The sequence below is a fragment of the Hyperolius riggenbachi genome, chromosome 4, assembly GCF_040937935.1.
Source record: "Hyperolius riggenbachi isolate aHypRig1 chromosome 4, aHypRig1.pri, whole genome shotgun sequence".
In the NCBI taxonomy this organism is placed as follows: domain Eukaryota; kingdom Metazoa; phylum Chordata; class Amphibia; order Anura; family Hyperoliidae; genus Hyperolius; species Hyperolius riggenbachi.
Genome location: NC_090649.1, coordinates 45,084,592 through 45,104,690, shown reverse-complemented (window position 1 = coordinate 45,104,690; position 20,099 = coordinate 45,084,592). Strand labels below are relative to the sequence as shown.

The 20,099-nt window shown below is 41.6% G+C and overlaps 15 non-coding genes across 15 annotated transcripts; all 15 read left to right on the top strand.

Annotated features, from left to right (window-relative positions):
• The first annotated feature begins 484 nt into the window (after positions 1-484).
• On the top strand, positions 485-567 carry TRNAL-UAA (transfer RNA leucine (anticodon UAA)). The gene has a single exon. It is a non-coding gene; the product is annotated as a tRNA-Leu (tRNA).
• A 1,227-nt stretch (positions 568-1,794) lies between these two features.
• TRNAL-UAA (transfer RNA leucine (anticodon UAA)) lies at positions 1,795-1,877 on the top strand. Its single transcript has one exon. It is a non-coding gene; the product is annotated as a tRNA-Leu (tRNA).
• Positions 1,878-3,104: 1,227 nt separating this feature from the next.
• Positions 3,105-3,187, top strand: TRNAL-UAA (transfer RNA leucine (anticodon UAA)). Its single transcript has one exon. It is a non-coding gene; the product is annotated as a tRNA-Leu (tRNA).
• A 1,227-nt stretch (positions 3,188-4,414) lies between these two features.
• TRNAL-UAA (transfer RNA leucine (anticodon UAA)) lies at positions 4,415-4,497 on the top strand. The gene has a single exon. It is a non-coding gene; the product is annotated as a tRNA-Leu (tRNA).
• A 1,227-nt stretch (positions 4,498-5,724) lies between these two features.
• Positions 5,725-5,807, top strand: TRNAL-UAA (transfer RNA leucine (anticodon UAA)). Its single transcript has one exon. It is a non-coding gene; the product is annotated as a tRNA-Leu (tRNA).
• A 1,227-nt stretch (positions 5,808-7,034) lies between these two features.
• On the top strand, positions 7,035-7,117 carry TRNAL-UAA (transfer RNA leucine (anticodon UAA)). Its single transcript has one exon. It is a non-coding gene; the product is annotated as a tRNA-Leu (tRNA).
• A 1,227-nt stretch (positions 7,118-8,344) lies between these two features.
• TRNAL-UAA (transfer RNA leucine (anticodon UAA)) lies at positions 8,345-8,427 on the top strand. The gene has a single exon. It is a non-coding gene; the product is annotated as a tRNA-Leu (tRNA).
• A 1,227-nt stretch (positions 8,428-9,654) lies between these two features.
• Positions 9,655-9,737, top strand: TRNAL-UAA (transfer RNA leucine (anticodon UAA)). The gene has a single exon. It is a non-coding gene; the product is annotated as a tRNA-Leu (tRNA).
• Positions 9,738-10,964: 1,227 nt separating this feature from the next.
• On the top strand, positions 10,965-11,047 carry TRNAL-UAA (transfer RNA leucine (anticodon UAA)). The gene has a single exon. It is a non-coding gene; the product is annotated as a tRNA-Leu (tRNA).
• A 1,227-nt stretch (positions 11,048-12,274) lies between these two features.
• TRNAL-UAA (transfer RNA leucine (anticodon UAA)) lies at positions 12,275-12,357 on the top strand. Its single transcript has one exon. It is a non-coding gene; the product is annotated as a tRNA-Leu (tRNA).
• Positions 12,358-13,584: 1,227 nt separating this feature from the next.
• Positions 13,585-13,667, top strand: TRNAL-UAA (transfer RNA leucine (anticodon UAA)). Its single transcript has one exon. It is a non-coding gene; the product is annotated as a tRNA-Leu (tRNA).
• Positions 13,668-14,894: 1,227 nt separating this feature from the next.
• Positions 14,895-14,977, top strand: TRNAL-UAA (transfer RNA leucine (anticodon UAA)). Its single transcript has one exon. It is a non-coding gene; the product is annotated as a tRNA-Leu (tRNA).
• A 1,227-nt stretch (positions 14,978-16,204) lies between these two features.
• TRNAL-UAA (transfer RNA leucine (anticodon UAA)) lies at positions 16,205-16,287 on the top strand. Its single transcript has one exon. It is a non-coding gene; the product is annotated as a tRNA-Leu (tRNA).
• Positions 16,288-17,514: 1,227 nt separating this feature from the next.
• TRNAL-UAA (transfer RNA leucine (anticodon UAA)) lies at positions 17,515-17,597 on the top strand. The gene has a single exon. It is a non-coding gene; the product is annotated as a tRNA-Leu (tRNA).
• Positions 17,598-18,824: 1,227 nt separating this feature from the next.
• TRNAL-UAA (transfer RNA leucine (anticodon UAA)) lies at positions 18,825-18,907 on the top strand. The gene has a single exon. It is a non-coding gene; the product is annotated as a tRNA-Leu (tRNA).
• Positions 18,908-20,099: the final 1,192 nt, after the last annotated feature.

Below are 20,099 nucleotides of genomic sequence, written 5' to 3'. Positions count from 1 at the left end.
GCTCTGGAGAACTTATAAGACTAGAGGAAGGAGTGCATGCTGCAAGCTCCAGTTAAGTCCTAGAAGAAATTCTTGTGCGGTGTGCTAGAAATTTGAAAATTGAGAAAAAACTTGTTTTCCCATAAAACATACTTGACAAATCAGAGCCCCAAACAACAGAAAAAAAAATATTTAAAAACGATGAACAATTTGAGGGTCACCTGCTACTTTGCTCTGTATGGGTGGTGGAGGTAGTGAGCCCCAATGGGCCAACATATGTTAAGCCCTCTTCACCCAATGAAGAGGCTTTTCAGCAAGCCAGAGATTTTCACGGGATGTTGTTTCTTCCGGAGGACTGTCTTATGATATCAAGCAGTTAACCAGAGTTTCACAGAAAGATTCATCAAAGATACAGGAGGTCCATACTGTCCAGTGTCCAAGCATCCAAAGGCAGAGCGATCATACCCTTAAGCTCCCAATTCAAGTGCAGACTGTTACATCAGCAACCAGGATGGCTGAGTGGTTGAGGCGTTGGACTTAAGATCCAATAGATATATATCCGCGTGGGTTCGAACCCCACTCCTGGTAAACTTTCTTGACGTCACTGAATGTTAAACAATGCCTTCTGCGTGCTATCCTGCACAAAACTCTTGGTATACTTCTGGCATCTTACGCCTCTAAGAAATCCTACAAGGAGTGTTTTTATCAGTCATATCTCCAAACTAATATCAATGTGTGATCTTTCAGCTTTTTGAAACAGTTCACAAGAAACATTGAGCTTCCTGGAAATGTACTTGTGGAGATGTGAATGCTTACAATCACCGGTATGGCATTCATTATGCTTTTGAGATTACTGCAAACACTGCTGCAAGTTTTGATTTTCTGCCAATCTGTTTCTTCAATACCACATGCCATCAGTAGAGGGACTCATTGTGAGGACTCTTGTCTGCAGCTATACCCAAGAATGGCATTGTGAGGTTAAAGCGCTAACAAAGAAGATACACAAATCCAACTGCAAAAGTTGCCAAAACCTGCAAGAAGTGTTTTCCACCAGCTGCAGTTTTCTAAGAGAGAACTATGAAGAAAGCCACTGGAAAGTAAAACTGGATTAACACATGGACTAGAGTTTGTTACAAGGCATAGGGCAGAATCCAAAGTCACCTTGATCAGGTTTCAATAGTTTAATAAAGCCACAACAGAGCTTTTTCAACCCCAGTCAAAATGTTATCTTTAACTTAAGCCCGATATTGCACATCATTGCTTAAAGAACAGTTCCTCCTTGACGTATGTTGGTGGCAGCATCAGACTGTGAGAATTTGTCCCCACAACAGGCTCTGGAGAACTTATAAGACTAGAGGAAGGAGTGCATGCTGCAAGCTCCAGTTAAGTCCTAGAAGAAATTCTTGTGCGGTGTGCTAGAAATTTGAAAATTGAGAAAAAACTTCTTTTCCCATAAAACATACTTGACAAATCAGAGCCCCAAACAACAGAAAAAAAAATATTTAAAAACGATGAACAATTTGAGGGTCACCTGCTACTTTGCTCTGTATGGGTGGTGGAGGTAGTGTGCCCCAATGGGCCAACATATGTTAAGCCCTCTTCACCCAAGGAAGAGGCTTTTCAGCAAGCAAGAGATTTTCATGGGATGTTGTTTCTTCCGGAGGACTGTCTTATGATATCAAGCAGTTAACCAGAGTTTCACAGAAAGATTCATCAAGGATACAGGAGGTCCATACTGTCCAGTGTCCAAGCATCCAAAGGCAGAGCGATCATACCCTTAAGCTCCAAATTCAAGTGCAGACAGTAACATCAACAACCAGGATGGCTGAGTGGTTAAGGCGTTGGACTTAAGATCCAATGGATATATATCCGCGTGGGTTCGAACCCCACTCCTGGTAAGCGTTCTTGACGTCACTGAATGTCAAACAATGCCTTCTGCGCGCTATCCTGCACAAAACTCTTGGTATACTTCTGGCATCTTACGCCTCTAAGAAATCCTACAAGGAGTGTTTTTATCAGTCATATCTCCAAACTAATATCAATGTGTGATCTTTCAGCTTTTTGAAACAGTTCACAAGAAACATTGAGCTTCCTGGAAATGTACTTGTGGAGATGTGAATGCTTACAATCACCGGTATGGCATTCATTATGCTTTTGAGATTACTGCAAACACTGCTGCAAGTTTTGATTTTCTGCCAATCTGTTTCTTCAATACCACATGCCATCAGTAGAGGGACTCATTGTGAGGACTCTTGTCTGCAGCTATACCCAAGAATGGCATTGTGAGGTTAAAGCGCTAACAAAGAAGATACACAAATCCAACTGCAAAAGTTGCCAAAACCTGCAAGAAGTGTTTTCCACCAGCTGCAGTTTTCTAAGAGAGAACTATGAAGAAAGCCACTGGAAAGTAAAACTGGATTAACACATGGACTAGAGTTTGTTACAAGGCATAGGGCAGAATCCAAAGTCACCTTGATCAAGTTTCAATAGTTTAATAAAGCCACAACAGAGCTTTTTCAACCCCAGTCAAAATGTTATCTTTAACTAAAGCCCGATATTGCACATCATTGCTTAAAGAACAGTTCCTCCTTGACGTATGTTGGTGGCAGCATCAGACTGTGAGAATTTGTCCCCACAACAGGCTCTGGAGAACTTATAAGACTAGAGGAAGGAGTGCATGCTGCAAGCTCCAGTTAAGTCCTAGAAGAAATTCTTGTGCGGTGTGCTAGAAATTTGAAAATTGAGAAAAAACTTGTTTTCCCATAAAACATACTTGACAAATCAGAGCCCCAAACAACAGAAAAAAAAATATTTAAAAACGATGAACAATTTGAGGGTCACCTGCTACTTTGCTCTGTATGGGTGGTGGAGGTAGTGAGCCCCAATGGGCCAACATATGTTAAGCCCTCTTCACCCAATGAAGAGGCTTTTCAGCAAGCCAGAGATTTTCATGGGATGTTGTTTCTTCCGGAGGACTGTCTTATGATATCAAGCAGTTAACCAGAGTTTCACAGAAAGATTCATCAAAGATACAGGAGGTCCATACTGTCCAGTGTCCAAGCATCCAAAGGCAGAGCGATCATACCCTTAAGCTCCCAATTCAAGTGCAGACTGTTACATCAACAACCAGGATGGCCGAGTGGTTAAGTCGTTGGACTTAAGATCCAATGGATATATATCCGCGTGGGTTCGAAACCCACTCCTGGTAAACTTTCTTGACGTCACTGAATGTCAAACAATGACGTCTGCGCGCTATCCTGCACAAAACTCTTGGTATACTTCTGGCATCTTACGCCTCTAAGAAATCCTACAAGGAGTGTTTTTATCAGTCACATCTTCAAACTAATATCAATGTGTGATCTTTCAGCTTTTTGAAACAGTTCACAAGAAACATTGAGCTTCCTGGAAATGTACTTGTGGAGATGTGAATGCTTACAATCACCGGTATGGCATTCATTATGCTTTTGAGATTACTGCAAACACTGCTGCAAGTTTTGATTTTCTGCCAATCTGTTTCTTCAATACCACATGCCATCAGTAGAGGGACTCATTGTGAGGACTCTTGTCTGCAGCTATACCCAAGAATGGCATTGTGAGGTTAAAGCGCTAACAAAGAAGATACACAAATCCAACTGCAAAAGTTGCCAAAACCTGCAAGAAGTGTTTTCCACCAGCTGCAGTTTTCTAAGAGAGAAGTATGAAGAAAGCCACTGGAAAGTAAAACTGGATTAACACATGGACTAGAGTTTGTTACAAGGCATAGGGCAGAATCCAAAGTCACCTTGATCAGGTTTCAATAGTTTAATAAAGCCACAACAGAGCTTTTTAAACCCCAGTCAAAATGTTATCTTTAACTTAAGCCCGATATTGCACATCATTGCTTAAAGAACAGTTCCTCCTTGACGTATGTTGGTGGCAGCATCAGACTGTGAGAATTTGTCCCCACAACAGGCTCTGGAGAACTTATAAGACTAGAGGAAGGAGTGCATGCTGCAAGCTCCAGTTAAGTCCTAGAAGAAATTCTTGTGCGGTGTGCTAGAAATTTGAAAATTGAGAAAAAACTTGTTTTCCCATAAAACATACTTGACAAATCAGAGCCCCAAACAACAGAAAAAAAAATATTTAAAAACGATGAACAATTTGAGGGTCACCTGCTACTTTGCTCTGTATGGGTGGTGGAGGTAGTGTGCCCCAATGGGCCAACATATGTTAAGCCCTCTTCACCCAAGGAAGAGGCTTTTCAGCAAGCCAGAGATTTTCATGGGATGTTGTTTCTTCCGGAGGACTGTCTTATGATATCAAGCAGTTAACCAGAGTTTCACAGAAAGATTCATCAAGGATACAGGAGGTCCATACTGTCCAGTGTCCAAGCATCCAAAGGCAGAGCGATCATACCCTTAAGCTCCAAATTCAAGTGCAGACAGTAACATCAACAACCAGGATGGCCGAGTGGTTAAGGCGTTGGACTTAAGATCCAATGGATATATATCCGCGTGGGTTCGAAACCCACTCCTGGTAAACTTTCTTGACGTCACTGAATGTCAAACAATGACGTCTGCGCGCTATCCTGCACAAAACTCTTGGTATACTTCTGGCATCTTACGCCTCTAAGAAATCCTACAAGGAGTGTTTTTATCAGTCACATCTTCAAACTAATATCAATGTGTGATCTTTCAGCTTTTTGAAACAGTTCACAAGAAACATTGAGCTTCCTGGAAATGTACTTGTGGAGATGTGAATGCTTACAATCACCGGTATGGCATTCATTATGCTTTTGAGATTACTGCAAACACTGCTGCAAGTTTTGATTTTCTGCCAATCTGTTTCTTCAATACCACATGCCATCAGTAGAGGGACTCATTGTGAGGACTCTTGTCTGCAGCTATACCCAAGAATGGCATTGTGAGGTTAAAGCGCTAACAAAGAAGATACACAAATCCAACTGCAAAAGTTGCCAAAACCTGCAAGAAGTGTTTTCCACCAGCTGCAGTTTTCTAAGAGAGAACTATGAAGAAAGCCACTGGAAAGTAAAACTGGATTAACACATGGACTAGAGTTTGTTACAAGGCATAGGGCAGAATCCAAAGTCACCTTGATCAGGTTTCAATAGTTTAATAAAGCCACAACAGAGCTTTTTCAACCCCAGTCAAAATGTTATCTTTAACTTAAGCCCGATATTGCACATCATTGCTTAAAGAACAGTTCCTCCTTGACGTATGTTGGTGGCAGCATCAGACTGTGAGAATTTGTCCCCACAACAGGCTCTGGAGAACTTATAAGACTAGAGGAAGGAGTGCATGCTGCAAGCTCCAGTTAAGTCCTAGAAGAAATTCTTGTGCGGTGTGCTAGAAATTTGAAAATTGAGAAAAAACTTGTTTTCCCATAAAACATACTTGACAAATCAGAGCCCCAAACAACAGAAAAAAAAATATTTAAAAACGATGAACAATTTGAGGGTCACCTGCTACTTTGCTCTGTATGGGTGGTGGAGGTAGTGAGCCCCAATGGGCCAACATATGTTAAGCCCTCTTCACCCAATGAAGAGGCTTTTCAGCAAGCCAGAGATTTTCATGGGATGTTGTTTCTTCCGGAGGACTGTCTTATGATATCAAGCAGTTAACCAGAGTTTCACAGAAAGATTCATCAAAGATACAGGAGGTCCATACTGTCCAGTGTCCAAGCATCCAAAGGCAGAGCGATCATACCCTTAAGCTCCCAATTCAAGTGCAGACTGTTACATCAGCAACCAGGATGGCTGAGTGGTTGAGGCGTTGGACTTAAGATCCAATAGATATATATCCGCGTGGGTTCGAACCCCACTCCTGGTAAACTTTCTTGACGTCACTGAATGTTAAACAATGCCTTCTGCGTGCTATCCTGCACAAAACTCTTGGTATACTTCTGGCATCTTACGCCTCTAAGAAATCCTACAAGGAGTGTTTTTATCAGTCATATCTCCAAACTAATATCAATGTGTGATCTTTCAGCTTTTTGAAACAGTTCACAAGAAACATTGAGCTTCCTGGAAATGTACTTGTGGAGATGTGAATGCTTACAATCACCGGTATGGCATTCATTATGCTTTTGAGATTACTGCAAACACTGCTGCAAGTTTTGATTTTCTGCCAATCTGTTTCTTCAATACCACATGCCATCAGTAGAGGGACTCATTGTGAGGACTCTTGTCTGCAGCTATACCCAAGAATGGCATTGTGAGGTTAAAGCGCTAACAAAGAAGATACACAAATCCAACTGCAAAAGTTGCCAAAACCTGCAAGAAGTGTTTTCCACCAGCTGCAGTTTTCTAAGAGAGAACTATGAAGAAAGCCACTGGAAAGTAAAACTGGATTAACACATGGACTAGAGTTTGTTACAAGGCATAGGGCAGAATCCAAAGTCACCTTGATCAGGTTTCAATAGTTTAATAAAGCCACAACAGAGCTTTTTCAACCCCAGTCAAAATGTTATCTTTAACTTAAGCCCGATATTGCACATCATTGCTTAAAGAACAGTTCCTCCTTGACGTATGTTGGTGGCAGCATCAGACTGTGAGAATTTGTCCCCACAACAGGCTCTGGAGAACTTATAAGACTAGAGGAAGGAGTGCATGCTGCAAGCTCCAGTTAAGTCCTAGAAGAAATTCTTGTGCGGTGTGCTAGAAATTTGAAAATTGAGAAAAAACTTCTTTTCCCATAAAACATACTTGACAAATCAGAGCCCCAAACAACAGAAAAAAAAATATTTAAAAACGATGAACAATTTGAGGGTCACCTGCTACTTTGCTCTGTATGGGTGGTGGAGGTAGTGTGCCCCAATGGGCCAACATATGTTAAGCCCTCTTCACCCAAGGAAGAGGCTTTTCAGCAAGCCAGAGATTTTCATGGGATGTTGTTTCTTCCGGAGGACTGTCTTATGATATCAAGCAGTTAACCAGAGTTTCACAGAAAGATTCATCAAGGATACAGGAGGTCCATACTGTCCAGTGTCCAAGCATCCAAAGGCAGAGCGATCATACCCTTAAGCTCCAAATTCAAGTGCAGACAGTAACATCAACAACCAGGATGGCTGAGTGGTTAAGGCGTTGGACTTAAGATCCAATGGATATATATCCGCGTGGGTTCGAACCCCACTCCTGGTAAGCGTTCTTGACGTCACTGAATGTCAAACAATGCCTTCTGCGCGCTATCCTGCACAAAACTCTTGGTATACTTCTGGCATCTTACGCCTCTAAGAAATCCTACAAGGAGTGTTTTTATCAGTCATATCTCCAAACTAATATCAATGTGTGATCTTTCAGCTTTTTGAAACAGTTCACAAGAAACATTGAGCTTCCTGGAAATGTACTTGTGGAGATGTGAATGCTTACAATCACCGGTATGGCATTCATTATGCTTTTGAGATTACTGCAAACACTGCTGCAAGTTTTGATTTTCTGCCAATCTGTTTCTTCAATACCACATGCCATCAGTAGAGGGACTCATTGTGAGGACTCTTGTCTGCAGCTATACCCAAGAATGGCATTGTGAGGTTAAAGCGCTAACAAAGAAGATACACAAATCCAACTGCAAAAGTTGCCAAAACCTGCAAGAAGTGTTTTCCACCAGCTGCAGTTTTCTAAGAGAGAACTATGAAGAAAGCCACTGGAAAGTAAAACTGGATTAACACATGGACTAGAGTTTGTTACAAGGCATAGGGCAGAATCCAAAGTCACCTTGATCAAGTTTCAATAGTTTAATAAAGCCACAACAGAGCTTTTTCAACCCCAGTCAAAATGTTATCTTTAACTTAAGCCCGATATTGCACATCATTGCTTAAAGAACAGTTCCTCCTTGACGTATGTTGGTGGCAGCATCAGACTGTGAGAATTTGTCCCCACAACAGGCTCTGGAGAACTTATAAGACTAGAGGAAGGAGTGCATGCTGCAAGCTCCAGTTAAGTCCTAGAAGAAATTCTTGTGCGGTGTGCTAGAAATTTGAAAATTGAGAAAAAACTTGTTTTCCCATAAAACATACTTGACAAATCAGAGCCCCAAACAACAGAAAAAAAAATATTTAAAAACGATGAACAATTTGAGGGTCACCTGCTACTTTGCTCTGTATGGGTGGTGGAGGTAGTGAGCCCCAATGGGCCAACATATGTTAAGCCCTCTTCACCCAATGAAGAGGCTTTTCAGCAAGCCAGAGATTTTCATGGGATGTTGTTTCTTCCGGAGGACTGTCTTATGATATCAAGCAGTTAACCAGAGTTTCACAGAAAGATTCATCAAAGATACAGGAGGTCCATACTGTCCAGTGTCCAAGCATCCAAAGGCAGAGCGATCATACCCTTAAGCTCCCAATTCAAGTGCAGACTGTTACATCAACAACCAGGATGGCCGAGTGGTTAAGGCGTTGGACTTAAGATCCAATGGATATATATCCGCGTGGGTTCGAAACCCACTCCTGGTAAACTTTCTTGACGTCACTGAATGTCAAACAATGACGTCTGCGCGCTATCCTGCACAAAACTCTTGGTATACTTCTGGCATCTTACGCCTCTAAGAAATCCTACAAGGAGTGTTTTTATCAGTCACATCTTCAAACTAATATCAATGTGTGATCTTTCAGCTTTTTGAAACAGTTCACAAGAAACATTGAGCTTCCTGGAAATGTACTTGTGGAGATGTGAATGCTTACAATCACCGGTATGGCATTCATTATGCTTTTGAGATTACTGCAAACACTGCTGCAAGTTTTGATTTTCTGCCAATCTGTTTCTTCAATACCACATGCCATCAGTAGAGGGACTCATTGTGAGGACTCTTGTCTGCAGCTATACCCAAGAATGGCATTGTGAGGTTAAAGCGCTAACAAAGAAGATACACAAATCCAACTGCAAAAGTTGCCAAAACCTGCAAGAAGTGTTTTCCACCAGCTGCAGTTTTCTAAGAGAGAACTATGAAGAAAGCCACTGGAAAGTAAAACTGGATTAACACATGGACTAGAGTTTGTTACAAGGCATAGGGCAGAATCCAAAGTCACCTTGATCAGGTTTCAATAGTTTAATAAAGCCACAACAGAGCTTTTTCAACCCCAGTCAAAATGTTATCTTTAACTTAAGCCCGATATTGCACATCATTGCTTAAAGAACAGTTCCTCCTTGACGTATGTTGGTGGCAGCATCAGACTGTGAGAATTTGTCCCCACAACAGGCTCTGGAGAACTTATAAGACTAGAGGAAGGAGTGCATGCTGCAAGCTCCAGTTAAGTCCTAGAAGAAATTCTTGTGCGGTGTGCTAGAAATTTGAAAATTGAGAAAAAACTTGTTTTCCCATAAAACATACTTGACAAATCAGAGCCCCAAACAACAGAAAAAAAAATATTTAAAAACGATGAACAATTTGAGGGTCACCTGCTACTTTGCTCTGTATGGGTGGTGGAGGTAGTGTGCCCCAATGGGCCAACATATGTTAAGCCCTCTTCACCCAAGGAAGAGGCTTTTCAGCAAGCCAGAGATTTTCATGGGATGTTGTTTCTTCCGGAGGACTGTCTTATGATATCAAGCAGTTAACCAGAGTTTCACAGAAAGATTCATCAAGGATACAGGAGGTCCATACTGTCCAGTGTCCAAGCATCCAAAGGCAGAGCGATCATACCCTTAAGCTCCAAATTCAAGTGCAGACAGTAACATCAACAACCAGGATGGCTGAGTGGTTAAGGCGTTGGACTTAAGATCCAATGGATATATATCCGCGTGGGTTCAAACCCCACTCCTGGTAAGCGTTCTTGACGTCACTGAATGTCAAACAATGCCTTCTGCGTGCTATCCTGCACAAAACTCTTGGTATACTTCTGGCATCTTACGCCTCTAAGAAATCCTACAAGGAGTGTTTTTATCAGTCATATCTCCAAACTAATATCAATGTGTGATCTTTCAGCTTTTTGAAACAGTTCACAAGAAACATTGAGCTTCCTGGAAATGTACTTGTGGAGATGTGAATGCTTACAATCACCGGTATGGCATTCATTATGCTTTTGAGATTACTGCAAACACTGCTGCAAGTTTTGATTTTCTGCCAATCTGTTTCTTCAATACCACATGCCATCAGTAGAGGGACTCATTGTGAGGACTCTTGTCTGCAGCTATACCCAAGAATGGCATTGTGAGGTTAAAGCGCTAACAAAGAAGATACACAAATCCAACTGCAAAAGTTGCCAAAACCTGCAAGAAGTGTTTTCCACCAGCTGCAGTTTTCTAAGAGAGAACTATGAAGAAAGCCACTGGAAAGTAAAACTGGATTAACACATGGACTAGAGTTTGTTACAAGGCATAGGGCAGAATCCAAAGTCACCTTGATCAAGTTTCAATAGTTTAATAAAGCCACAACAGAGCTTTTTCAACCCCAGTCAAAATGTTATCTTTAACTTAAGCCCGATATTGCACATCATTGCTTAAAGAACAGTTCCTCCTTGACGTATGTTGGTGGCAGCATCAGACTGTGAGAATTTGTCCCCACAACAGGCTCTGGAGAACTTATAAGACTAGAGGAAGGAGTGCATGCTGCAAGCTCCAGTTAAGTCCTAGAAGAAATTCTTGTGCGGTGTGCTAGAAATTTGAAAATTGAGAAAAAACTTGTTTTCCCATAAAACATACTTGACAAATCAGAGCCCCAAACAACAGAAAAAAATATATTTAAAAACGATGAACAATTTGAGGGTCACCTGCTACTTTGCTCTGTATGGGTGGTGGAGGTAGTGAGCCCCAATGGGCCAACATATGTTAAGCCCTCTTCACCCAATGAAGAGGCTTTTCAGCAAGCCAGAGATTTTCATGGGATGTTGTTTCTTCCGGAGGACTGTCTTATGATATCAAGCAGTTAACCAGAGTTTCACAGAAAGATGCATCAAAGATACAGGAGGTCCATACTGTCCAGTGTCCAAGCATCCAAAGGCAGAGCGATCATACCCTTAAGCTCCCAATTCAAGTGCAGACTGTTACATCAGCAACCAGGATGGCTGAGTGGTTGAGGCGTTGGACTTAAGATCCAATAGATATATATCCGCGTGGGTTCGAACTCCACTCCTGGTAAACTTTCTTGACGTCACTGAATGTCAAACAATGCCTTCTGCGTGCTATCCTGCACAAAACTCTTGGTATACTTCTGGCATCTTACGCCTCTAAGAAATCCTACAAGGAGTGTTTTTATCAGTCATATCTCCAAACTAATATCAATGTGTGATCTTTCAGCTTTTTGAAACAGTTCACAAGAAACATTGAGCTTCCTGGAAATGTACTTGTGGAGATGTGAATGCTTACAATCACCGGTATGGCATTCATTATGCTTTTGAGATTACTGCAAACACTGCTGCAAGTTTTGATTTTCTGCCAATCTGTTTCTTCAATACCACATGCCATCAGTAGAGGGACTCATTGTGAGGACTCTTGTCTGCAGCTATACCCAAGAATGGCATTGTGAGGTTAAAGCGCTAACAAAGAAGATACACAAATCCAACTGCAAAAGTTGCCAAAACCTGCAAGAAGTGTTTTCCACCAGCTGCAGTTTTCTAAGAGAGAACTATGAAGAAAGCCACTGGAAAGTAAAACTGGATTAACACATGGACTAGAGTTTGTTACAAGGCATAGGGCAGAATCCAAAGTCACCTTGATCAGGTTTCAATAGTTTAATAAAGCCACAACAGAGCTTTTTCAACCCCAGTCAAAATGTTATCTTTAACTTAAGCCCGATATTGCACATCATTGCTTAAAGAACAGTTCCTCCTTGACGTATGTTGGTGGCAGCATCAGACTGTGAGAATTTGTCCCCACAACAGGCTCTGGAGAACTTATAAGACTAGAGGAAGGAGTGCATGCTGCAAGCTCCAGTTAAGTCCTAGAAGAAATTCTTGTGCGGTGTGCTAGAAATTTGAAAATTGAGAAAAAACTTCTTTTCCCATAAAACATACTTGACAAATCAGAGCCCCAAACAACAGAAAAAAAAATATTTAAAAACGATGAACAATTTGAGGGTCACCTGCTACTTTGCTCTGTATGGGTGGTGGAGGTAGTGTGCCCCAATGGGCCAACATATGTTAAGCCCTCTTCACCCAAGGAAGAGGCTTTTCAGCAAGCCAGAGATTTTCATGGGATGTTGTTTCTTCCGGAGGACTGTCTTATGATATCAAGCAGTTAACCAGAGTTTCACAGAAAGATTCATCAAGGATACAGGAGGTCCATACTGTCCAGTGTCCAAGCATCCAAAGGCAGAGCGATCATACCCTTAAGCTCCAAATTCAAGTGCAGACAGTAACATCAACAACCAGGATGGCTGAGTGGTTAAGGCGTTGGACTTAAGATCCAATGGATATATATCCGCGTGGGTTCGAACCCCACTCCTGGTAAGCGTTCTTGACGTCACTGAATGTCAAACAATGCCTTCTGCGCGCTATCCTGCACATAACTCTTGGTATACTTCTGGCATCTTACGCCTCTAAGAAATCCTACAAGGAGTGTTTTTATCAGTCATATCTCCAAACTAATATCAATGTGTGATCTTTCAGCTTTTTGAAACAGTTCACAAGAAACATTGAGCTTCCTGGAAATGTACTTGTGGAGATGTGAATGCTTACAATCACCGGTATGGCATTCATTATGCTTTTGAGATTACTGCAAACACTGCTGCAAGTTTTGATTTTCTGCCAATCTGTTTCTTCAATACCACATGCCATCAGTAGAGGGACTCATTGTGAGGACTCTTGTCTGCAGCTATACCCAAGAATGGCATTGTGAGGTTAAAGCGCTAACAAAGAAGATACACAAATCCAACTGCAAAAGTTGCCAAAACCTGCAAGAAGTGTTTTCCACCAGCTGCAGTTTTCTAAGAGAGAACTATGAAGAAAGCCACTGGAAAGTAAAACTGGATTAACACATGGACTAGAGTTTGTTACAAGGCATAGGGCAGAATCCAAAGTCACCTTGATCAGGTTTCAATAGTTTAATAAAGCCACAACAGAGCTTTTTAAACCCCAGTCAAAATGTTATCTTTAACTTAAGCCCGATATTGCACATCATTGCTTAAAGAACAGTTCCTCCTTGACGTATGTTGGTGGCAGCATCAGACTGTGAGAATTTGTCCCCACAACAGGCTCTGGAGAACTTATAAGACTAGAGGAAGGAGTGCATGCTGCAAGCTCCAGTTAAGTCCTAGAAGAAATTCTTGTGCGGTGTGCTAGAAATTTGAAAATTGAGAAAAAACTTGTTTTCCCATAAAACATACTTGACAAATCAGAGCCCCAAACAACAGAAAAAAAAATATTTAAAAACGATGAACAATTTGAGGGTCACCTGCTACTTTGCTCTGTATGGGTGGTGGAGGTAGTGTGCCCCAATGGGCCAACATATGTTAAGCCCTCTTCACCCAAGGAAGAGGCTTTTCAGCAAGCCAGAGATTTTCATGGGATGTTGTTTCTTCCGGAGGACTGTCTTATGATATCAAGCAGTTAACCAGAGTTTCACAGAAAGATTCATCAAGGATACAGGAGGTCCATACTGTCCAGTGTCCAAGCATCCAAAGGCAGAGCGATCATACCCTTAAGCTCCAAATTCAAGTGCAGACAGTAACATCAACAACCAGGATGGCTGAGTGGTTAAGGCGTTGGACTTAAGATCCAATGGATATATATCCGCGTGGGTTCGAACCCCACTCCTGGTAAGCGTTCTTGACGTCACTGAATGTCAAACAATGCCTTCTGCGCGCTATCCTGCACAAAACTCTTGGTATACTTCTGGCATCTTACGCCTCTAAGAAATCCTACAAGGAGTGTTTTTATCAGTCATATCTCCAAACTAATATCAATGTGTGATCTTTCAGCTTTTTGAAACAGTTCACAAGAAACATTGAGCTTCCTGGAAATGTACTTGTGGAGATGTGAATGCTTACAATCACCGGTATGGCATTCATTATGCTTTTGAGATTACTGCAAACACTGCTGCAAGTTTTGATTTTCTGCCAATCTGTTTCTTCAATACCACATGCCATCAGTAGAGGGACTCATTGTGAGGACTCTTGTCTGCAGCTATACCCAAGAATGGCATTGTGAGGTTAAAGCGCTAACAAAGAAGATACACAAATCCAACTGCAAAAGTTGCCAAAACCTGCAAGAAGTGTTTTCCACCAGCTGCAGTTTTCTAAGAGAGAACTATGAAGAAAGCCACTGGAAAGTAAAACTGGATTAACACATGGACTAGAGTTTGTTACAAGGCATAGGGCAGAATCCAAAGTCACCTTGATCAAGTTTCAATAGTTTAATAAAGCCACAACAGAGCTTTTTCAACCCCAGTCAAAATGTTATCTTTAACTTAAGCCCGATATTGCACATCATTGCTTAAAGAACAGTTCCTCCTTGACGTATGTTGGTGGCAGCATCAGACTGTGAGAATTTGTCCCCACAACAGGCTCTGGAGAACTTATAAGACTAGAGGAAGGAGTGCATGCTGCAAGCTCCAGTTAAGTCCTAGAAGAAATTCTTGTGCGGTGTGCTAGAAATTTGAAAATTGAGAAAAAACTTGTTTTCCCATAAAACATACTTGACAAATCAGAGCCCCAAACAACAGAAAAAAAAATATTTAAAAACGATGAACAATTTGAGGGTCACCTGCTACTTTGCTCTGTATGGGTGGTGGAGGTAGTGAGCCCCAATGGGCCAACATATGTTAAGCCCTCTTCACCCAATGAAGAGGCTTTTCAGCAAGCCAGAGATTTTCATGGGATGTTGTTTCTTCCGGAGGACTGTCTTATGATATCAAGCAGTTAACCAGAGTTTCACAGAAAGATTCATCAAAGATACAGGAGGTCCATACTGTCCAGTGTCCAAGCATCCAAAGGCAGAGCGATCATACCCTTAAGCTCCCAATTCAAGTGCAGACTGTTACATCAACAACCAGGATGGCCGAGTGGTTAAGGCGTTGGACTTAAGATCCAATGGATATATATCCGCGTGGGTTCGAAACCCACTCCTGGTAAACTTTCTTGACGTCACTGAATGTCAAACAATGACGTCTGCGCGCTATCCTGCACAAAACTCTTGGTATACTTCTGGCATCTTACGCCTCTAAGAAATCCTACAAGGAGTGTTTTTATCAGTCACATCTTCAAACTAATATCAATGTGTGATCTTTCAGCTTTTTGAAACAGTTCACAAGAAACATTGAGCTTCCTGGAAATGTACTTGTGGAGATGTGAATGCTTACAATCACCGGTATGGCATTCATTATGCTTTTGAGATTACTGCAAACACTGCTGCAAGTTTTGATTTTCTGCCAATCTGTTTCTTCAATACCACATGCCATCAGTAGAGGGACTCATTGTGAGGACTCTTGTCTGCAGCTATACCCAAGAATGGCATTGTGAGGTTAAAGCGCTAACAAAGAAGATACACAAATCCAACTGCAAAAGTTGCCAAAACCTGCAAGAAGTGTTTTCCACCAGCTGCAGTTTTCTAAGAGAGAACTATGAAGAAAGCCACTGGAAAGTAAAACTGGATTAACACATGGACTAGAGTTTGTTACAAGGCATAGGGCAGAATCCAAAGTCACCTTGATCAGGTTTCAATAGTTTAATAAAGCCACAACAGAGCTTTTTCAACCCCAGTCAAAATGTTATCTTTAACTTAAGCCCGATATTGCACATCATTGCTTAAAGAACAGTTCCTCCTTGACGTATGTTGGTGGCAGCATCAGACTGTGAGAATTTGTCCCCACAACAGGCTCTGGAGAACTTATAAGACTAGAGGAAGGAGTGCATGCTGCAAGCTCCAGTTAAGTCCTAGAAGAAATTCTTGTGCGGTGTGCTAGAAATTTGAAAATTGAGAAAAAACTTGTTTTCCCATAAAACATACTTGACAAATCAGAGCCCCAAACAACAGAAAAAAAAATATTTAAAAACGATGAACAATTTGAGGGTCACCTGCTACTTTGCTCTGTATGGGTGGTGGAGGTAGTGTGCCCCAATGGGCCAACATATGTTAAGCCCTCTTCACCCAAGGAAGAGGCTTTTCAGCAAGCCAGAGATTTTCATGGGATGTTGTTTCTTCCGGAGGACTGTCTTATGATATCAAGCAGTTAACCAGAGTTTCACAGAAAGATTCATCAAGGATACAGGAGGTCCATACCTTCCAGTGTCCAAGCATCCAAAGGCAGAGCGATCATACCCTTAAGCTCCAAATTCAAGTGCAGACAGTAACATCAACAACCAGGTTGGCTGAGTGGTTAAGGCGTTGGACTTAAGATCCAATGGATATATATCCGCGTGGGTTCGAACCCCACTCCTGGTAAGCGTTCTTGACGTCACTGAATGTCAAACAATGCCTTCTGCGCGCTATCCTGCACAAAACTCTTGGTATACTTCTGGCATCTTACGCCTCTAAGAAATCCTACAAGGAGTGTTTTTATCAGTCATATCTCCAAACTAATATCAATGTGTGATCTTTCAGCTTTTTGAAACAGTTCACAAGAAACATTGAGCTTCCTGGAAATGTACTTGTGGAGATGTGAATGCTTACAATCACCGGTATGGCATTCATTATGCTTTTGAGATTACTGCAAACACTGCTGCAAGTTTTGATTTTCTGCCAATCTGTTTCTTCAATACCACATGCCATCAGTAGAGGGACTCATTGTGAGGACTCTTGTCTGCAGCTATACCCAAGAATGGCATTGTGAGGTTAAAGCGCTAACAAAGAAGATACACAAATCCAACTGCAAAAGTTGCCAAAACCTGCAAGAAGTGTTTTCCACCAGCTGCAGTTTTCTAAGAGAGAACTATGAAGAAAGCCACTGGAAAGTAAAACTGGATTAACACATGGACTAGAGTTTGTTACAAGGCATAGGGCAGAATCCAAAGTCACCTTGATCAAGTTTCAATAGTTTAATAAAGCCACAACAGAGCTTTTTCAACCCCAGTCAAAATGTTATCTTTAACTTAAGCCCGATATTGCACATCATTGCTTAAAGAACAGTTCCTCCTTGACGTATGTTGGTGGCAGCATCAGACTGTGAGAATTTGTCCCCACAACAGGCTCTGGAGAACTTATAAGACTAGAGGAAGGAGTGCATGCTGCAAGCTCCAGTTAAGTCCTAGAAGAAATTCTTGTGCGGTGTGCTAGAAATTTGAAAATTGAGAAAAAACTTGTTTTCCCATAAAACATACTTGACAAATCAGAGCCCCAAACAACAGAAAAAAAAATATTTAAAAACAATGAACAATTTGAGGGTCACCTGCTACTTTGCTCTGTATGGGTGGTGGAGGTAGTGAGCCCCAATGGGCCAACATATGTTAAGCCCTCTTCACCCAATGAAGAGGCTTTTCAGCAAGCCAGAGATTTTCATGGGATGTTGTTTCTTCCGGAGGACTGTCTTATGATATCAAGCAGTTAACCAGAGTTTCACAGAAAGATTCATCAAAGATACAGGAGGTCCATACTGTCCAGTGTCCAAGCATCCAAAGGCAGAGCGATCATACCCTTAAGCTCCCAATTCAAGTGCAGACTGTTACATCAACAACCAGGATGGCCGAGTGGTTAAGGCGTTGGACTTAAGATCCAATGGATATATATCCGTGTGGGTTCGAACCCCACTCCTGGTAAACTTTCTTGATGTCACTGAATGTCAAACAATGCCTTCTGCGCGCTATCCTGCACAAAACTCTTGGTATACTTCTGGCATCTTACGCCTCTAAGAAATCCTACAAGGAGTGTTTTTATCAGTCATATCTCCAAACTAATATCAATGTGTGATCTTTCAGCTTTTTGAAACAGTTCACAAGAAACATTGAGCTTCCTGGAAATGTACTTGTGGAGATGTGAATGCTTACAATCACCGGTATGGCATTCATTATGCTTTTGAGATTACTGCAAACACTGCTGCAAGTTTTGATTTTCTGCCAATCTGTTTCTTCAATACCACATGCCATCAGTAGAGGGACTCATTGTGAGGACTCTTGTCTGCAGCTATACCCAAGAATGGCATTGTGAGGTTAAAGCGCTAACAAAGAAGATACACAAATCCAACTGCAAAAGTTGCCAAAACCTGCAAGAAGTGTTTTCCACCAGCTGCAGTTTTCTAAGAGAGAACTATGAAGAAAGCCACTGGAAAGTAAAACTGGATTAACACATGGACTAGAGTTTGTTACAAGGCATAGGGCAGAATCCAAAGTCACCTTGATCAAGTTTCAATAGTTTAATAAAGCCACAACAGAGCTTTTTCAACCCCAGTCAAAATGTTATCTTTAACTTAAGCCTGATATTGCACATCATTGCTTAAAGAACAGTTCCTCCTTGACGTATGTTGGTGGCAGCATCAGACTGTGAGAATTTGTCCCCACAACAGGCTCTGGAGAACTTATAAGACTAGAGGAAGGAGTGCATGCTGCAAGCTCCAGTTAAGTCCTAGAAGAAATTCTTGTGCGGTGTGCTAGAAATTTGAAAATTGAGAAAAAACTTGTTTTCCCATAAAACATACTTGACAAATCAGAGCCCCAAACAACAGAAAAAAAAATATTTAAAAACGATGAACAATTTGAGGGTCACCTGCTACTTTGCTCTGTATGGGTGGTGGAGGTAGTGTGCCCCAATGGGCCAACATATGTTAAGCCCTCTTCACCCAATGAAGAGGCTTTTCAGCAAGCCAGAGATTTTCATGGGATGTTGTTTCTTCCGGAGGACTGTCTTATGATATCAAGCAGTTAACCAGAGTTTCACAGAAAGATTCATCAAAGATACAGGAGGTCCATACTGTCCAGTGTCCAAGCATCCAAAGGCAGAGCGATCATACCCTTAAGCTCCCAATTCAAGTGCAGACTGTTACATCAACAACCAGGATGGCCGAGTGGTTAAGGCGTTGGACTTAAGATCCAATGGATATATATCCGCGTGGGTTCGAAACCCACTCCTGGTAAACTTTCTTGATGTCACTGAATGTCAAACAATGACGTCTGCGCGCTATCCTGCACAAAACTCTTGGTATACTTCTGGCATCTTACGCCTCTAAGAAATCCTACAAGGAGTGTTTTTATCAGTCACATCTTCAAACTAATATCAATGTGTGATCTTTCAGCTTTTTGAAACAGTTCACAAGAAACATTGAGCTTCCTGGAAATGTACTTGTGGAGATGTGAATGCTTACAATCACCGGTATGGCATTCATTATGCTTTTGAGATTACTGCAAACACTGCTGCAAGTTTTGATTTTCTGCCAATCTGTTTCTTCAATACCACATGCCATCAGTAGAGGGACTCATTGTGAGGACTCTTGTCTGCAGCTATACCCAAGAATGGCATTGTGAGGTTAAAGCGCTAACAAAGAAGATACACAAATCCAACTGCAAAAGTTGCCAAAACCTGCAAGAAGTGTTTTCCACCAGCTGCAGTTTTCTAAGAGAGAACTATGAAGAAAGCCACTGGAAAGTAAAACTGGATTAACACATGGACTAGAGTTTGTTACAAGGCATAGGGCAGAATCCAAAGTCACCTTGATCAGGTTTCAATAGTTTAATAAAGCCACAACAGAGCTTTTTCAACCCCAGTCAAAATGTTATCTTTAACTTAAGCCCGATATTGCACATCATTGCTTAAAGAACAGTTCCTCCTTGACGTATGTTGGTGGCAGCATCAGACTGTGAGAATTTGTCCCCACAACAGGCTCTGGAGAACTTATAAGACTAGAGGAAGGAGTGCATGCTGCAAGCTCCAGTTAAGTCCGAGAAGAAATTCTTGTGCGGTGTGCTAGAAATTTGAAAATTGAGAAAAAACTTGTTTTCCCATAAAACATACTTGACAAATCAGAGCCCCAAACAACAGAAAAAAAAATATTTAAAAACGATGAACAATTTGAGGGTCACCTGCTACTTTGCTCTGTATGGGTGGTGGAGGTAGTGTGCCCCAATGGGCCAACATATGTTAAGCCCTCTTCACCCAAGGAAGAGGCTTTCCAGCAAGCCAGAGATTTTCATGGGATGTTGTTTCTTCCGGAGGACTGTCTTATGATATCAAGCAGTTAACCAGAGTTTCACAGAAAGATTCATCAAGGATACAGGAGGTCCATACTGTCCAGTGTCCAAGCATCCAAAGGCAGAGCGATCATACCCTTA